This window comes from Triticum aestivum, chromosome 1D (assembly GCF_018294505.1).
Source record: "Triticum aestivum cultivar Chinese Spring chromosome 1D, IWGSC CS RefSeq v2.1, whole genome shotgun sequence".
Taxonomy (NCBI): Eukaryota; Viridiplantae; Streptophyta; class Magnoliopsida; order Poales; family Poaceae; genus Triticum; species Triticum aestivum.
The window spans coordinates 498061466-498080312 of NC_057796.1; positions in this window are offsets into that span (position 1 = coordinate 498061466).

Consider the following 18847-nt stretch of genomic DNA (forward strand, 5'->3'; position numbering starts at 1 on the left):
CGCCGCAGCTGCGGTTAGGGTTTCTCCTCCGCCACCGCCGCCGCAGGTAATGCTCCTCCCCCTCTCGCCGCCCCTCCGCTGCTCCTCCACCCTCCCGCCCACTCTGTCACCAGCCTTCCCCTTGTCAGCACCCCCGACCGAGGTCACCATGCCATCCCCCCTCCTTGACAGCACCCCCCGAGGGCTGCCCTACCTAGATGCAACGAGGGCTTACGATTTTCATATGGATAACTAGATGCTTTTGTTTTTCTGTAATAAGTTATTTTTTGCAAAATGTAGGTGCCAATTTAGTTGAAATGCTTTGGTAGGTGGTACCGTGATCTACTAGATATTGGTTTTGATACAAGTATTTAGTTTGCAAGTGCTAAGTTAATCCCAATTAAATTTGCCACTTGTTCTTTTAATCAGTTATCTTAGGCAATAGGGGCCAAATTAGATGAAATGTATCTTGGTAGGTGTTATCTTGATTTGGTAGATAACTTATTACAGATCTTAGGATTATACCTTTGGTAGGGGCCAAATAGTTTTTTCGGCAATAGGTGCCACTGAAATGCTTTCGTAGATGATACCTTGTCATCTTGTATGTTACTAGATCTTAGGATTATCATTGTCCATCAAATTGCTTCTCGCGGAAGAATCTCTTCATCAAATTGAAAGCTTGTTGTTTACTTTTTGGGATCGGGTTCCACTATGAAAATATAACTGAAGAAGAACCAAAAATATCACATGCTACTGTTTTTCTTTCCTGTGAAGTGGATCGTTAATCCTTTGCTCATATTGCTTTAGAAAATGGCGCCGCCATCACCACCACCATGTCGAATGTGCAAGTCAAGGTGCGCCAGCAGCCTTGCAACTGGCAAGCTGTTCGGCATCTACTTCCAGCTGAGTTTTCATCATGCGGCGGTAAGAAATTAGATGAAATGTAACAAGTATTTTATTTTTAGTGTTGGCATTACTGCATTGTGTCATTTTGCTTTTTTTACACAGATCGTCCCATGCAATGTGCGGTTGAAATTCAACAAGCTGATAAGAGACGCTATGACATTTGAGGCTCATGGGGGGCGTACACTATGGAAGTCGAGAAAGGACGCAATATTTCGCAGATTGGAGGAGATGGATGGGCCCGTTTCCTCGCCCGCATGCGTCTTACTGGTGGTGAGTGATCAGCTTCTCCTTCAGAGCAGAAAGACCCAAGCTGGCTGTCATTTATATCAACCTGGTGGAAGATGATGAAGATGACGAAGATGATGAAGATAATGAGGACCCACTCAATGAAGATGATGAGAACCCACTTCATGAAGCCATCATAGCTCAAAGAATGAGGATGAGCGAGGAGGAGGTGTGCAACCTATGGGACATAATTCCGCCACGTGATGACTTTGTCGGGGTGCCATTCGTGACCCGCTTGACAAGTACCATGGTCGATCGGCATGAAATGGTATGTTATACTGACTGTAGTAATTTGATGATATATATATATGCTTTATTGTTATACTTACAAATGCAAATTATCCGATGATATCCTTAGTGAATCTCATGATATGCTTAGTGTAGAGTCCAATGATATGTTGTGTGGAATCTAGTCGATGATATGCTTTAGTGTAGAGTCTGATCACATGCTTATTAGTGTAGAATCCAAGGAACTATTAATAGTGTAGATAATCCATATATACTTATGAGTAGAATTAATGCTTAATTAGTACAAATGTGTAGTACTGTGTCTTTTGAGAGTGTAGAAATGTATACTTAATAGAAATATATTTGCAAGAGTATGTGCGAGTCTATTTATTAATTGATATGTTTTTCTTATTCAGAAATTGCCAAAGAACCTATCTGTGAGTTGTGGTATCGAGCCTGATGAAGAAGGCTCAGCTGGACTACGCCTTACTGCAAGGGGCTCCGTCACCACCTATACTTACCGCATGGACACAGACGGTCGCACACACTTAAACTCGGTTGGGTGGAAGAGATTCCTTGTTGGCAAGAATCTTCGTGTTGGACAGGCCATCCTAATTACTATCAGGAACACCCACCGCCCAGGCTTGAGGATGATGATCATCGTCGATATCATCTAGAACTACATATGTGTGTGTGGCTATATCATCTAGAATTACATATGATGATCGTCGTCGATATCATGTAGAACTACATATGATGATCGTCGTCGATATCATCTAGAACTACATATGATGATCGTCGTCGATATCACCTAGTACTGCTTGAGGATGCATGTTGAGTATATATGAAATTGTTATCTAGTACTCCCTCCGTTCCAAATTACTCATCGTGGTTTTAGTTCAAATTTGAACTAAAACCACGACGAGTAATTTGGAACCGAGGGAGTACTACCTAGTACCTATAATGCTTTATGAAATTGATATCTAGTAGTACCTAGTATCTGGAAATTGCAATTTATTGAAGCTAAAATGGGGTCGGGAGCCGGGGGAAATGATGAAAGATATAGCAGTAGCGCGGGCTAGGAAATCGCTGCAGCTAATTAATAGTAGCGCGTTCCGGAAAAGCGCTGCTGATATAGTCAATAGTAGTAGCGCTGGTACAGACCGCGCTACTACTAACAGTTAGCTGTAGCGCCGTAGTAGTAGCGCGGCTGCCCGCGCTGCTGATAGCCTCAAAACTCGTGCTACTACTAGGGTTTTCCCTAGTAGTGTTCTCCCATCTAGGCGGAAGATCAAGGAAGAAGAAGAAGGAGGGGGGCTCTCCCCCCTCTCTCCCGGTGGCGCCAGAATGCCGCCGGGGCCATCATCGTGACGGCGATCTACACCAGCAACTTCGCCGCCGTCGCCATCAACTCTCTCCCTCTCTATGCAGCGGTTCAACACCTCTTGCCCCCGCTGTAATCTCTACTTAAACATGGTGCTCAACGCTATATATTATTTCCCAATGATGTATGGCTATCCTATGATGTTTGAGTAGATCCGTTTTGTCCTATGGGTTCATTGATGATCGTGATTGGTTTGAGTTGCATGTTTTATTATTGGTGTTGTCCTATGGTGCTCTCCGTGTTGCACAAGCATGTGGGATCCCCGTTGTAGGGTTTGCAATATGTTCATGATTTGCTTATGGTGGGTTGCTAGAGTGATAGAAGCTTAAACCCCAGTAAGTAGGTTGTTTGCGTATGGGAGTAAAGAGGAATTGATACCTTATAATGCTATGGTTGGGTTTTACCTTAATGATCTTTAGTAGTTGAGGATGCTTGCTAGAGTTCCAATCATAAGTGCATATGATACAAGAAGAGAAAGTATGTTAGCTTATGCCTCTCCCTCATATAAAATTGCAATAATGATTACCGGTCTAGTTATCGATTGCCTAGGGACAAATAACTTTCTTGTGTGACAAAAAATGAAGGAAATACGCCCTAGAGGCAATAATAAAGTTATTATTTATTTCCTTATTTCATGATAAATGTTTATTATTCATGCTAGAATTGTATTAACCGGAGACATAATACATGTGTGAATACATAGACAAACAGAGTGTCACTAGTATGCCTCTACTTGACTAGCTCGTTGATCAAAGATGGTTATGTTTCCTAACCATAGACATGAGTTGTCATTTGATAAACAGAATCACATCATTAGAGAATGACGTGATTGACTTGACCCATTCCGTTAACTTAGCACTTGATCGTTTAGTATGTTGCTATTGCTTTCTCCATGACTTATACATGTTCCTATGACTATCAGATTATGCAACTCCCGAATACCGGAGGAACACGTTGTGTGCTACCAAACTTCACAACGTAACTGGGTGATTATAAAGGTGCTCTACAGGTGTCTCCGAAGGTACTTGTTGAGTTGGCATAGATCGAGATTAGGATTTGTCACTCTGATTGTTGGAGAGGTATCTCTGGGCCCTCTCGGTAATGCACATCACTATAAGCCTTGCAAGCATTGTAACTAATGAGTTACTTGCGGGATGATGTATTACGGAACGAGTAAAGATACTTGCCGGTAACGAGATTGAACTAGATACCGACGATCGAATCTCGGGCATGTAACATACCGATGACAAAGGGAACAACGTATGTTCTTATGCAGATTGACCAATAAAGATCTTCGTAGAATATGTGGGAGCCAATATGAGCATCCAGGTTCCGCTATTGGTTATTGACCGGAGACGTGTCTCGGTCATGTCTTCATAGTTCTCGAACCAATAGGGTCCGCACGCTTAAAGTTCGGTTACGGTCGGTATTATGAGTTTTTCTGTTTTGATGTACCGAAGGTAGTTCGGAGTCCCAGATATGATCACGGACATGACGAGGAGTCTCGAATGGTCGAGACGTAAATATCGATATATTGGACGACTATGTTCGGACACCGGAAGTGTTTTGGGAGGTTTCGGACATATACCGGAGTACCGGGGGGTTACCGGAACCCCCCGGGGAGTTTATTGGGCCTATTGGGCCCTAGTGGGAGAAGAGGAGGGGCAGCCAGGGCAGCCGCGCGTCCCCTCCCCCTCTAGTCCGAATTGGACAAGGAGGGGGGGCGGCGCCCCCCTTTCCTTCTCTTCCTCTCTCCCTCCCCTCTCCTCTCCTACTCCTACTTGGAAGGGGGGAGTCCTACTCCCGGTGGGAGTAGGACTCCTCATGGGGCGCACCATAGGGGGCCGGCCCCTCCCCTCCTCCACTCCTTTATATATGGGGAGGGAGGCACCCCTTGGAGATACAACAATTGATCATTGATCTCTTAGCCGTGTGCGGTGCCCCCCTCCACCATAATCCACCTCGGTAATATCGTAGTGGTGCTTAGGCGAAGCTCTGCGTCAGTAGCAACATTATCACCGTCATCACGCTGTTGTGCTGACGAAACTCTCCCTCGAAGCTCTGCTGGATCAGAGTTCGTGGGACGTCATCGAGTTGAACGCGTGCTGAACTCGGAGGTGTCGTGCGTTCGGTACTTGGATCGGTCGGATCGTGAAGACATATGACTACATCAACCACGTTGTTCTAACGCTTCCACTTTCGGTCTACGAGGGTACGTGGACAACACTCTCCCCTCTCGTTGCTATGCATCACCATGATCTTGCGTGTGTGTAGGATTTTTTTTGAAATTACTACGTTCCTCAACAGTGGTATCAGAGCCAGGTTTATGCGTAGATGCTATATGCACGAGTAGAACACAAGTGAGTTGTGGGCGATACAAGTCATACTGCTTACCAGCATGTCACAATTTGGGTCCGCGGTATTGTTGGATGAAGCGGCCCGGACCGACATTACGCGTACGCTTACGCAAGACTGGTTCTACCGACGTGCTTTGCACACAGGTGGCTGGCGGGTGTCAGTTTCTCCAATTTTAGTTGAACCGAGTGTGGCTACGCCCGGTCCTTGTGAAGGTTAAAACAACACTAACTTGACAAACTATCGTTGTGGTTTTCATGCGTAGGTAAGAACGGTTCTTGCTCGGCCCGTAGCAGCCACGTAAAACTTGCAACAACAAAGTAGAGGATGTCTAACTTGTTTTTGCAGGGAATGTTGTGATGTGATATGGTCAAGACATGATGCTAAATTTTATTGTATGAGATGATCATGTTTTGTAACAAAGTTATCGGCAACTGGCAGGAGCCATATGGTTGTCGCTTTATTGTATGCAATGCAATTGCCCTGTAATTGCTTTACTTTAACAGTAAGCGGTAGCGATAGTCGTAGAAGCAATAGTTGGCGAGACGACTACGATGCTACGATGAAGATCAAGGTGTCGCGCCGGTGATGGTGGTGATCATGACGGTGCTTTGGAGATGGAGATCACAGGCACAAGATGATGATGGCCATATGATGTTTATCCTTTATGCATCTTATTTTGCTTAGATCAACGATAGCATTATAAGATGATCTCTCACTAAATTTCAAGGTACAAGTGTTCTCCCTGAGTATGCACCGTTGCGAAAGTTCATCGTGCCGAGACACCATGTGATGATCGGGTGTGATAAGCTCTACGTTCACGTACAACGGGTGCAAGCCAGTTTTGCACATGCAGAATACTCGGGTTAAAATTGACGAGCCTAGCATATGCAGATATGGCCTCGGAACACTGAGACCGAAAGGTCGAGCGTGAATCATATAGTAGATATGATCAACATAGTGATGTTCACCATTGAAAACTACTCCATCTCACGTGATGATCGGACATGGTTTAGTTGATATGGATCACGTGGTCACTTAGATGATTAGAGGGATGTCTATATAAGTGGGAGTTCTTTAATAATTTGATTAACTAAACTTTAATTTATCATGAACTTAGTACCTGATAGTATTTTGCATGTCTATGTTGTTGTAGATAGATGGCCCGTGCTGTTATTCCGTTGAATTTTAATGCGTTCCTTGAGAAAGCAAAGTTGAAAGATGATGGTAGCAATTACATGGACTGGGTCCGTAACTTGAGGATTATCCTCATTGCTGCACAGAAGAATTACGTCCTGGAAGCACCGCTAGGTGCCAAACCTGCTGCAGGAGCTGAACCAAATGTTATGAATGTCTGGCAAAGCAAAGATGATGACTACTCGATAGTTCAGTGTGCCATGTTTTACGGCCTAGAACCGGGACTTCAACGACATTTTGAACGTCATGGAGCATATGAGATGTTCCAGGAGTTGAAGTTAATATTTCAAGCAAATGCCCGGATTGAGAGATATGAAGTCTCCAATAAGTTTTACAGCTGTAAGATGGAGGAGGATAGTTCTGTCAGTGAGCATATACTCAGAATGTCTGGGTATAATAATCACTTGATTCAACTAGGAGTTAATCTTCCGGATGATAGCATCATTGACAGAATTCTTCAATCCCTACGACCAAGCTACAAGAGCTTCGTGATGAACTATAACATGCAAGGGATGGATAAGACGATTCCCGAGCTCTTCGCAATGCTAAAGGCTGCGGAGGTAGAAATCAAGAAGGAGCATCAAGTGTTGGTGGTCAACAAGACCACCAGTTTCATGAAAAAGGGTAAAGGGAAGAAAAAGGGGAACTTCAAGAAGAACAACAAGCAAGTTGCTGCTCAAGAGAAGAAACCCAAGTCTGGACCTAAACCTGAGACTGAGTGCTTCTACTGCAAACAGACTGGTCACTGGAAGCGGAACTGCCCCAAGTATTTGGCGGATAAGAAGGATGGCAAGGTGAACAAAGGTATATGTGATATACATGTTATTGATGTGTACCTCACTAATTCTCGCAGTAGTGCCTGGGTATTTGATACTGGTTCTGTTGCTAATATTTGGAACTCGAAACAGGGACTACAGATTAAGTGAAGATTGGCTAAGGACAAGGTGACGATGCGCGTGGGAAATGGTTCCAAAGTCGATGTGATCGCAGTCGGCACGCTACCTCTACATCTACCTTCGGGATTAGTTTTAGACCTAAATAATTATTATTTGGTGCCAGCGTTGAGCATGAACATTATATTTGGATCTTGTTTGATGCGAGGCAGATTCATTTAAATCAGAGAATAATGGTTGTTCTATTTATATGAGTAATATCTTTTATGGCCATGCACCCTCAAAGAGTGGTCTATTCTTTTTGAATCTCGATAGTAGTGATACACATATTCATAGTACTGAAGCCAAAAGATGCAGAGTTGATAATGATAGTGCAACTTATTTGTGGCACTTCCGTTTAGGTCATATTGGTGTAAAGCGCATGAAGAAATTCCATTCCAATGGACTTTTGGAATCACTTGATTATGAATCACTTGGTACTTGCGAACCATGCCTCATGGGTAAGATGACTAAAACGCCATTCTCCGGAACTATGGAGCGAGCAACAGATTTGTTGGAGATCACACATACTGATGTATGTGGTCCAATGAAAGTTGAGGCTCGCGGCGGGTATCGTTATTTTCTCACCTTCACAGATGATTTGAGCAGATATGGGTATATCTACTTGATGAAACATAAGTCTGAAACATTGGAGAAGTTCAAAGAATTTCAGAGTGAAGTTGGAAATCATCGTAACAAGGAAATAAAGTTTCTACGATCTGATCGTCGAGGAGAATATTTGAGTTACGAGTTTGTTCTTCATTTGAAACAATGCGGAATAGTTTCGCAACTCACGCCACCTGGAACACCACAGCGTAATGGTGTGTCCGAACGTCGTAATCGTACTTTACTAGATATGGTGTGATCTATGATGTCTCTTACTGATTTACCGCTATCGTTTTGGGGATATGCTCTAGAGACAGCTGCATTCACGTTAAATAGGGCACCATCTAAATCCGTTGAGACGACTCCTTATGAACTGTGGTTTGGCAAGAAACCAAAGTTGTCATTTCTTAAAATTTGGGGCTACGATGCTTATGTGAAAAAGCTTCAACCTGATAAGCTCGAAAACAAATAGGAGAAATGTGTCTTCATAGGATACCCAAAGGAGACTGTTGGGTACACCTTCTATCATAGATCCGAAGGCAAGACATTCGTTGCTAAGAATGGATCCTTTCTAGAGAAGGAGTTTCTCTCGAAAGAAGTGAGTGGGAGGAAAGTAGAACTTGATGAGGTAACTGTACCTACTCGCTTATTGGAAAGTAGTTCATCGTAGAAATCTGTTCATGTGGCTTCTACACCAATTAGTGAGGAAGCTAATGATGATGATCATGTAACTTCAGGTCAAGTTACTACCGAACCTCGTAGGTCAACCAGAGTAAGATCCGCACCAGAGTGGTACGACAATCCTATTCTCGAGGTCATGTTACTTGACCATGACGAACCTACGAACTATGAGGAAGCGATGATGAGCCCAGATTCCGCAAAATGGCTTGAGGCCATGAAATCTGAGATGGGATCCATGTATGAGAACAAAGTGTGGACTTTGGTTGACTTGCCAGATGATCGGCAAGCCATCGAGAATAAATGGATCTTCAAGAAGAAGACTGACGCTGACGGTAATGTTACTGTCTACAAAGCTTGACTTGTTGCGAAAGGTTTTCGACAAGTTCAAGGAGTTGACTACGATGAGACTTTCTCACCTGTAGCGATGCTTAAGTCCGTCCGAATCATGTTAGTAATTGCCGCATTTTATGATTATGAAATTTGGCAAATGGATGTAAAGACTGCATTCCCGAATGGATTTCTGGAAGAGGAGTTGTATATGATGCAACCTGAAGGTTTTATCGATCCAAAGGATTCTAACAAAGTGTGTAAGCTCCAGCGATCCATCTATGGACTGGTGCAAGCCTCTCGGAGTTGGAATAAACGCTTTGATAGTGTGATCAAAGCATATGGTTTTATACAGACTTTTGGAGAAGCTTGTATTTACAAGAAAGTGAGTGGGAGCTCTGTAGCATTTCTAATACTATATGTGGATGACATATTGTTGATTGGAAATGATATAGAATTTCTGGATAGCATAAAAGGATACTTGAATAAGAGTTTTTCAATGAAAGACCTCGGTGAAGCTGCTTACATATTGAGCATCAAGATATATAGAGATAGATCAAGACGCTTAATTGGACTTTCACAAAGCACATACCTTGACAAAGTTTTGAAGAAGTTCAAAATGGATCAGGCAAAGAAAGGGTTCTTACCTGTGTTACAAGGTGTGAAGTTGAGTAAGACTCAATGCCCGACCACTTCAGAAGATAGAGAGAAAATGAAAGATGTTCCCTATGCTTCAGCCATAGGCTCTATCATGTATGCAATGCTGTGTACCAGACCTTATGTGTGCCTTGCTATTAGTTTAGCAGGGAGGTACCAAAGTAATCCAGGAGTGGATCACTGGACAACGGTCAAGAACATCCTGAAATACCTGAAAAGGACTAAGGATATGTTTCTCGTTTATGAAGGTGACAAAGAGCTCGTCGTAAATGGTTACGTCGATGCAAGCTTTGACACTGATCCGGATGATTCTAAATCGCAAACTGGATATGTGTTTATATTGAACGGTGGAGCTGTCAGTTGGAGCAGTTCTAAACAAAGCGTCGTGGCGGGATCTACGTGTGAAGCGTGAAGGAAATATGCCCTAGAGGCAATAATAAAGTTATTATTTATTTTCTTATTTCATGATAAATGTTTATTACTCATGCTAGAATTGTATTAACCGGAAACATAATACTTGTGTGAATACATAGACAAACAGAGTGTCACTAGTATGCCTCTACTTGACTAGCTCGTTGATCAAAGATGGTTATGTTTCCTAGCCATAGACATGAGTTGTCATTTGATTAATGGGATCACATCATTAGGAGAATGATGTGATTGACTTGACCCATTCCGTTAGCTTAGCACTTGATCGTTTAGTATTCTGCTATTGCTTTCTTCATGACTTATACATGTTCCTATGACTATGAGATTATGCAACTCCCGTTTACCGGAGGAACACTTTGTGTGCTACCAAACGTCACAACGTAATTGGGTGATTATAAAGGTGCTCTACAGGTGTCTCCAAAGGTACTTGTTGGGTTGGCGTATTTCGAGATTAGAATTTGTCACTTCGATTGTCGGAGAGGTATCTCTGGGCCCACTCAGTAATGCACATCACTATAAGCCTTGCAAGATTGTAACTAATGAGTTAGTTGCGAGATGATGCGTTACGGAACGAGTAAAGAGACTTGCCGGTAACGAGATTGAACTAGGTATTGAGATACCGACGATCGAATCTCGGGCAAGTAACATACCGATGACAAAGGGAACAACATATGTTGTTATGCGGTTTGACCGATAAAGATCTTCATAGAATATGTGGGAGCCAATATGAGCATCCAGGTTCCGCTATTGGTTATTGACCGGAGACGTGTCTCGGTCATGTCTACATAGTTCTCGAACCCGTAGGGTCCACACGCTTAACGTTCGGTGACGATTTGTATTATGAGTTTATGTGTTTTGATGTACCGAAGGTAGTTCGGAGTCCCTGATGGGATCGGGGACATGACGAGGAGTCTCGAAATGGTCGAGATGTAAAGATCGATATATTGGACGACTATATTTGGACATCGGAAAGGTTCCGAGTGATTCGGCTATTTTTTTGGAGTACCGGAGAGTTACGGGAATTCGCAGGGGAGTATATGGGCCTTATTGGGCTTTAGGGGAAAGAGAGAGGAGAGGCTGCACGCCCTCCCAAGGCCTAGTCCGAATTGGACTAGGGGAAGGGGCTGCGTCCCCTCCTTCCTTCTCTTCTCTCTTCCCTTTCCTTGACTCCTACTCCTACTACTTGGAAGGGGGGAATCCTACTCCCAGTGGGAGTAGGACTCCTCCAGGGCGTGCCATAGGGGCCGGCCCTCTCCCCCTTCTCCACTCCTTTATATACGTGGCCAGGGGGCACCCCATAGACACACAAGTTGATCTATTGATCTCTCCCAGCCGTGTGCGGTGCCCCCCTCCACCATATTCCACCTCGGTCATATCGTAGCGGTGCTTAGGCGAAGCCCTGCGTCGGTAGCAACATCATTACCGTCATCACACCGTCGTGCTGACAGAACTCTCCCGTGAAGCTCTGCTAGACCGGAGTTCGCGGGACGTCATCGAGCTGAACGTGTGCTGAACTCGGAGGTGCCGTACGTTCGGTACTTGGATCGGTCGGATCGTGAAGATGTACGACTACATCAACCGCGTTGTGCTAACGCTTCCGCTTTTGGTCTAGGAGTGTACGTGGACACACTCTCCCCTCTCGTTGCTATGCATTACCATGATCCTGCGTGTGCGTAGGAATTTTTTTGAAATTACTACGTTCCCCAACAGTGGCATCCGAGCCAGGTTTTATGCGTGGATGTTATATGCACGAGTGGAACACAAGTAAGTTGTGGGCGATTCAAGTCCTATGATGTTTGAGTAGATCCGTTTTGTCCTATGGGTTCATTGATGATCGTGATTGGTTTGAGTTGCATGTTTTATTATTGGTGTTGTCCTATGGTGCACTCCGTGTTGCACAAGCGTGTGGGATCCCCGTTGTAGGGTTTGCAATATGTTCATGATTTGCTTATGGTGGGTTGCTAGAGTGATAGAAGTTTAACCCCAGTAAGTAGGTTGTTTGCGTATGGGAGTAAAGAGGAATTGATGCCTTATAATGCTATGGTTGGGTTTTACCTTAATGATCTTTAGTAGTTGAGGATGCTTGCTAGAGTTCCAATCATAAGTGCATATGATACAAGAAGAGAAAGTATGTTAGCTTATGCCTCTCCCTCATATAAAATTGCAATAATGATTACCGGTCTAGTTATCGATTGCCTAGGGACAAATAACTTTCTTGTGTTACAAAAAGTGAAGGAAATATGCCCTAGAGGCAATAATAAAGTTATTATTTATTTCCTTATTTCATGATAAATGTTTATTATTCATGCTAGAATTGTATTAACCGGAGACATAATACATGTGTGAATACATAGACAAACAGAGTGTCACTAGTATGCCTCTACTTGACTAGCTCGTTGATCAAAGATGGTTATGTTTCCTAACCATAGACATGAGTTGTCATTTGATAAACAGAATCACATCGTTAGAGAATGACGTGATTGACTTGACCCATTCCGTTAGCTTAGCACTTGATCGTTTAGTATGTTGCTATTGCTTTCTTCATGACTTATACATGTTCCTATGACTATCAGATTATGCAACTCCCGAATACCGGAGGAACACGTTGTGTGCTACCAAACGTCACAACGTAACTGGGTGATTATAAAGGTGCTCTACAGGTGTCTCCGAAGGTACTTGTTGAGTTGGCATAGATCGAGATTAGGATTTGTCACTCTGATTGTCGGAGAGGTATCTCTGGGCCCTCTCAGTAATGCACATCACTATAAGCCTTGCAAGCATTGTAACTAATGAGTTAGTTGCGGGATGATGTATTACGGAACGAGTAAAGAGACTTGCCGGTAACGAGATTGAACTAGGTATTAAGATACCGACGATCGAATCTCGGGCAAGTAACATACCGATGACAAAGGGAACAATGTATGTTCTTATGCAGTTTGACCAATAAAGATCTTCATAGAATATGTGGGAGCCAATATGAGCATCCAGGTTCCGCTATTGGTTATTGACCGGAGACGTGTCTCGGTCATGTCTTCATAGTTCTCGAACCAGTAGGGTCCGCACGCTTAAAGTTCGGTGACGGTCGGTATTATGAGTTTTTTTGTTTTGATGTACCGAAGGTAGTTCGGAGTCCCAGATATGACCACGGACATGACGAGGAGTCTCTAATGGTCGAGACGTAAATATCGATATATTGGACGACTATGTTCGGACACCGGAAGTGTTTTGGGAGGTTTCGGACATATACCGTAGTACCGGGGGGTTACCGGAACCCCCCGGGGAGTTTATTGGGCCTATTGGGCCCTAGTGGGAGAAGAGGAGGGGCAGCCAGGGCAGCCGCGCGTCCCCTCCCCCTCTAGTCCGAATTGGACAAGGAGGGGGGACGGCGCCCCCCTTTCCTTCTCTTCCTCTCTCCCTCCCCTCTCCTCTCCTACTCCTACTTGGAAGGGGGGAGTCCTACTCCCGGTGGGAGTAGGACTCCTCATGGGGCGCACCATAGGGGGCCGGCCCCTCCCCCTCCTCCACTCCTTTATATATGGGGAGGGAGGCACCCCTTGGAGATACAACAATTGATCATTGATCTCTTAGCCGTGTGCGGTGCCCCCCTCCACCATAATCCACCTCGGTAATATCGTAGTGGTGCTTAGGCGAAGCTCTGCGTCAGTAGCAACATCATCACCGTCATCACGCTGTTGTGCTGACGAAACTCTCCCTCGAAGCTCTGCTGGATCAGAGTTCGTGGGACGTCATCGAGTTGAACGCGTGCTGAACTCGGAGGTGTCGTGCGTTCGGTACTTGGATCGGTCGGATTGTGAAGACATATGACTACATCAACCACGTTGTTCTAACGCTTCCACTTTCGGTCTACGAGGGTACGTGGACAACACTCTCCCCTCTCGTTGCTATGCATCACCATGATCTTGCGTGTGTGTAGGATTTTTTTTGAAATTACTACGTTCCCCAACAGTGGTATCAGAGTCAGGTTTATGCGTAGATGTTATATGCACGAGTAGAACACAAGTGAGTTGTGGGCGATACAAGTCATACTGCTTACCAGCATGTCACAATTTGGGTCGGCGGTATTGTTGGATGAAGCGGCCCGGACCGACATTACGCGTACGCTTACGCAAGACTGGTTCTACCGACGTGCTTTGCACACAGGTGGCTGGCGGGTGTCAGTTTCTCCAATTTTAGTTGAACCGAGTGTGGCTACGCCCGGTCCTTGTGAAGGTTAAAACAACACTAACTTGACAAACTATCGTTGTGGTTTTCATGCGTAGGTAAGAACGGTTCTTGCTCGGCCCGTAGCAGCCACGTAAAACTTGCAACAACAAAGTAGAGGATGTCTAACTTGTTTTTGCAGGGCATGTTGTGATGTGATATGGTCAAGACATGATGCTAAATTTTATTGTATGAGATGATCATGTTTTGTAACAAAGTTATCGGCAACTGGCAGGAGCCATATGGTTGTCGCTTTATTGTATGCAATGCAATTGCCCTATAATTGCTTTACTTTAACAGTAAGCGGTAGCGATAGTCGTAGAAGCAATAGTTGGCGAGACGACTACGATGCTACGATGAAGATCAAGGTGTCGCGCCGGTGATGGTGGTGATCATGACGGTGCTTTGGAGATGGAGATCACAGGCACAAGATGATGATGGCCATATGATGTTTATCCTTTATGCATCTTATTTTGCTTAGATCAACGATAGCATTATAAGATGATCTCTCACTAAATTTCAAGGTACAAGTGTTCTCCCTGAGTATGCACCGTTGCGAAAGTTCATCGTGCCGAGACACCACGTGATGATCGGGTGTGATAAGCTCTACGTTCACGTACAACGGGTGCAAGCCAGTTTTGCACATGCAGAATACTTGGGTTAAAATTGACGAGCCTAGCATATGCAGATATGGCCTCGGAACACTGAGACCGAAAGGTCGAGCGTGAATCATATAGTAGATATGATCAACATAGTGATGTTCACCATTGAAAACTACTCCATCTCACGTGATGATCGGACATGGTTTAGTTGATATGGATCACGTGGTCACTTAGATGATTAGAGGGATGTCTATATAAGTGGGAGTTCTTTAATAATTTGATTAACTAAACTTTAATTTATCATGAACTTAGTACCTGATAGTATTTTGCATGTCTATGTTGTTGTAGATAGATGGCCCGTGCTGTTATTCCGTTGAATTTTAATGCGTTCCTTGAGAAAGCAAAGTTGAAAGATGATGGTAGCAATTACATGGACTGGGTCCGTAACTTGAGGATTATCCTCATTGCTGCACAGAAGAATTATGTCCTGGAAGCACCGCTAGGTGCCAAACCTGCTGCAGGAGCTGAACCAAATGTTATGAATGTCTGGCAAAGCAAAGATGATGACTACTCGATAGTTCAGTGTGCCATGTTTTACGGCCTAGAACCGGGACTTCAACGACATTTTGAACGTCATGGAGCATATGAGATGTTCCAGGAGTTGAAGTTAATATTTCAAGCAAATGCCCGGATTGAGAGATATGAAGTCTCCAATAAGTTTTACAGCTGTAAGATGGAGGAGGATAGTTCTGTCAGTGAGCATATACTCAGACTGTCTGGGTATAATAATCACTTGATTCAACTAGGAGTTAATCTTCCGGATGATAGCATCATTGACAGAATTCTTCAATCCCTACGACCAAGCTACAAGAGCTTCGTGATGAACTATAACATGCAAGGGATGGATAAGACGATTCCCGAGCTCTTCGCAGTGCTAAAGGCTGCGGAGGTAGAAATCAAGAAGGAGCATCAAGTGTTGGTGGTCAACAAGATCACCAGTTTCATGAGAAAGGGTAAAGGGAAGAAAAAGGGGAACTTCAAGAAGAACAACAAGCAAGTTGCTGCTCAAGAGAAGAAACCCAAGTCTGGACCTAAACCTGAGACTGAGTGCTTCTACTGCAAACAGACTGGTCACTGGAAGCGGAACTGCCCCAAGTATTTGGCGGATAAGAAGGATGGCAAGGTGAACAAAGGTATATGTGATATACATGTTATTGATGTGTACCTCACTAATTCTCGCAGTAGTGCCTGGGTATTTGATACTGGTTCTGTTGCTAATATTTGGAACTCGAAACAGGGACTACAGATTAAGTGAAGATTGGCTAAGGACAAGGTGACGATGCGCGTGGGAAATGGTTCCAAAGTCGATGTGATCGCAGTCGGCACGCTACCTCTACATCTACCTTCGGGATTAGTTTTAGACCTAAATAATTATTATTTGGTGCCAGCGTTGAGCATGAACATTATATTTGGATCTTGTTTGATGCGAGGCAGATATTCATTTAAATCAGAGAATAATGGTTGTTCTATTTATATGAGTAATATCTTTTATGGCCATGCACCCTCAAAGAGTGGTCTATTCTTTTTGAATCTCGATAGTAGTGATACACATATTCATAGTACTGAAGCCAAAAGATGCAGAGTTGATAATGATAGTGCAACTTATTTGTGGCACTTCCGTTTAGGTCATATTGGTGTAAAGCGCATGAAGAAATTCCATTCCAATGGACTTTTGGAATCACTTGATTATGAATCACTTGGTACTTGCGAACCATGCCTCATGGGTAAGATGACTAAAACGCCATTCTCCGGAACTATGGAGCGAGCAACAGATTTGTTGGAGATCACACATACTGATGTATGTGGTCCAATGAAAGTTGAGGCTCGCGGCGGGTATCGTTATTTTCTCACCTTCACAGATGATTTGAGCAGATATGGGTATATCTACTTGATGAAACATAAGTCTGAAACATTGGAGAAGTTCAAAGAATTTCAGAGTGAAGTTGGAAATCATCGTAACAAGGAAATAAAGTTTCTACGATCTGATCGTCGAGGAGAATATTTGAGTTACGAGTTTGTTCTTCATTTGAAACAATGCGGAATAGTTTCGCAACTCACGCCACCTGGAACACCACAGCGTAATGGTGTGTCCGAACGTCGTAATCGTACTTTACTAGATATGGTGTGATCTATGATGTCTCTTACTGATTTACCGCTATCGTTTTGGGGATATGCTCTAGAGACAGCTGCATTCACGTTAAATAGGGCACCATCTAAATCCGTTGAGACGACTCCTTATGAACTGTGGTTTGGCAAGAAACCAAAGTTGTCATTTCTTAAAATTTGGGGCTACGATGCTTATGTGAAAAAGCTTCAACCTGATAAGCTCGAAAACAAATAGGAGAAATGTGTCTTCATAGGATACCCAAAGGAGACTGTTGGGTACACCTTCTATCATAGATCCGAAGGCAAGACATTCGTTGCTAAGAATGGATCCTTTCTAGAGAAGGAGTTTCTCTCGAAAGAAGTGAGTGGGAGGAAAGTAGAACTTGATGAGGTAACTGTACCTACTCGCTTATTGGAAAGTAGTTCATCGTAGAAATCTGTTCATGTGGCTTCTACACCAATTAGTGAGGAAGCTAATGATGATGATCATGTAACTTCAGGTCAAGTTACTACCGAACCTCGTAGGTCAACCAGAGTAAGATCCGCACCAGAGTGGTACGACAATCCTATTCTCGAGGTCATGTTACTTGACCATGACGAACCTACGAACTATGAGGAAGCGATGATGAGCCCAGATTCCGCAAAATGGCTTGAGGCCATGAAATCTGAGATGGGATCCATGTATGAGAACAAAGTGTGGACTTTGGTTGACTTGCCAGATGATCGGCAAGCCATCGAGAATAAATGGATCTTCAAGAAGAAGACTGACGCTGACGGTAATGTTACTGTCTACAAAGCTTGACTTGTTGCGAAAGGTTTTCGACAAGTTCAAGGAGTTGACTACGATGAGACTTTCTCACCTGTAGCGATGCTTAAGTCCGTCCGAATCATGTTAGTAATTGCCGCATTTTATGATTATGAAATTTGGCAAATGGATGTAAAGACTGCATTCCCGAATGGATTTCTGGAAGAGGAGTTGTATATGATGCAACCTGAAGGTTTTATCGATCCAAAGGATTCTAACAAAGTGTGTAAGCTCCAGCGATCCATCTATGGACTGGTGCAAGCCTCTCGGAGTTGGAATAAACGCTTTGATAGTGTGATCAAAGCATATGGTTTTATACAGACTTTTGGAGAAGCTTGTATTTACAAGAAAGTGAGTGGGAGCTCTGTAGCATTTCTAATACTATATGTGGATGACATATTGTTGATTGGAAATGATATAGAATTTCTGGATAGCATAAAAGGATACTTGAATAAGAGTTTTTCAATGAAAGACCTCGGTGAAGCTGCTTACATATTGAGCATCAAGATATATAGAGATAGATCAAGACGCTTAATTGGACTTTCACAAAGCACATACCTTGACAAAGTTTTGAAGAAGTTCAAAATGGATCAGGCAAAGAAAGGGTTCTTACCTGTGTTACAAGGTGTGAAGTTGAGTAAGACTCAATGCCCGACCACTTCAGAAGATAGAGAGAAAATGAAAGATGTTCCCTATGCTTCAGCCATAGGCTCTATCATGTATGCAATGCTGTGTACCAGACCTTATGTGTGCCTTGCTATTAGTTTAGCAGGGAGGTACCAAAGTAATCCAGGAGTGGATCACTGGACAACGGTCAAGAACATCCTGAAATACCTGAAAAGGACTAAGGATATGTTTCTCGTTTATGAAGGTGACAAAGAGCTCGTCGTAAATGGTTACGTCGATGCAAGCTTTGACACTGATCCGGATGATTCTAAATCGCAAACTGGATATGTGTTTATATTGAACGGTGGAGCTGTCAGTTGGAGCAGTTCTAAACAAAGCGTCGTGGCGGGATCTACGTGTGAAGCGTGAAGGAAATATGCCCTAGAGGCAATAATAAAGTTATTATTTATTTTCTTATTTC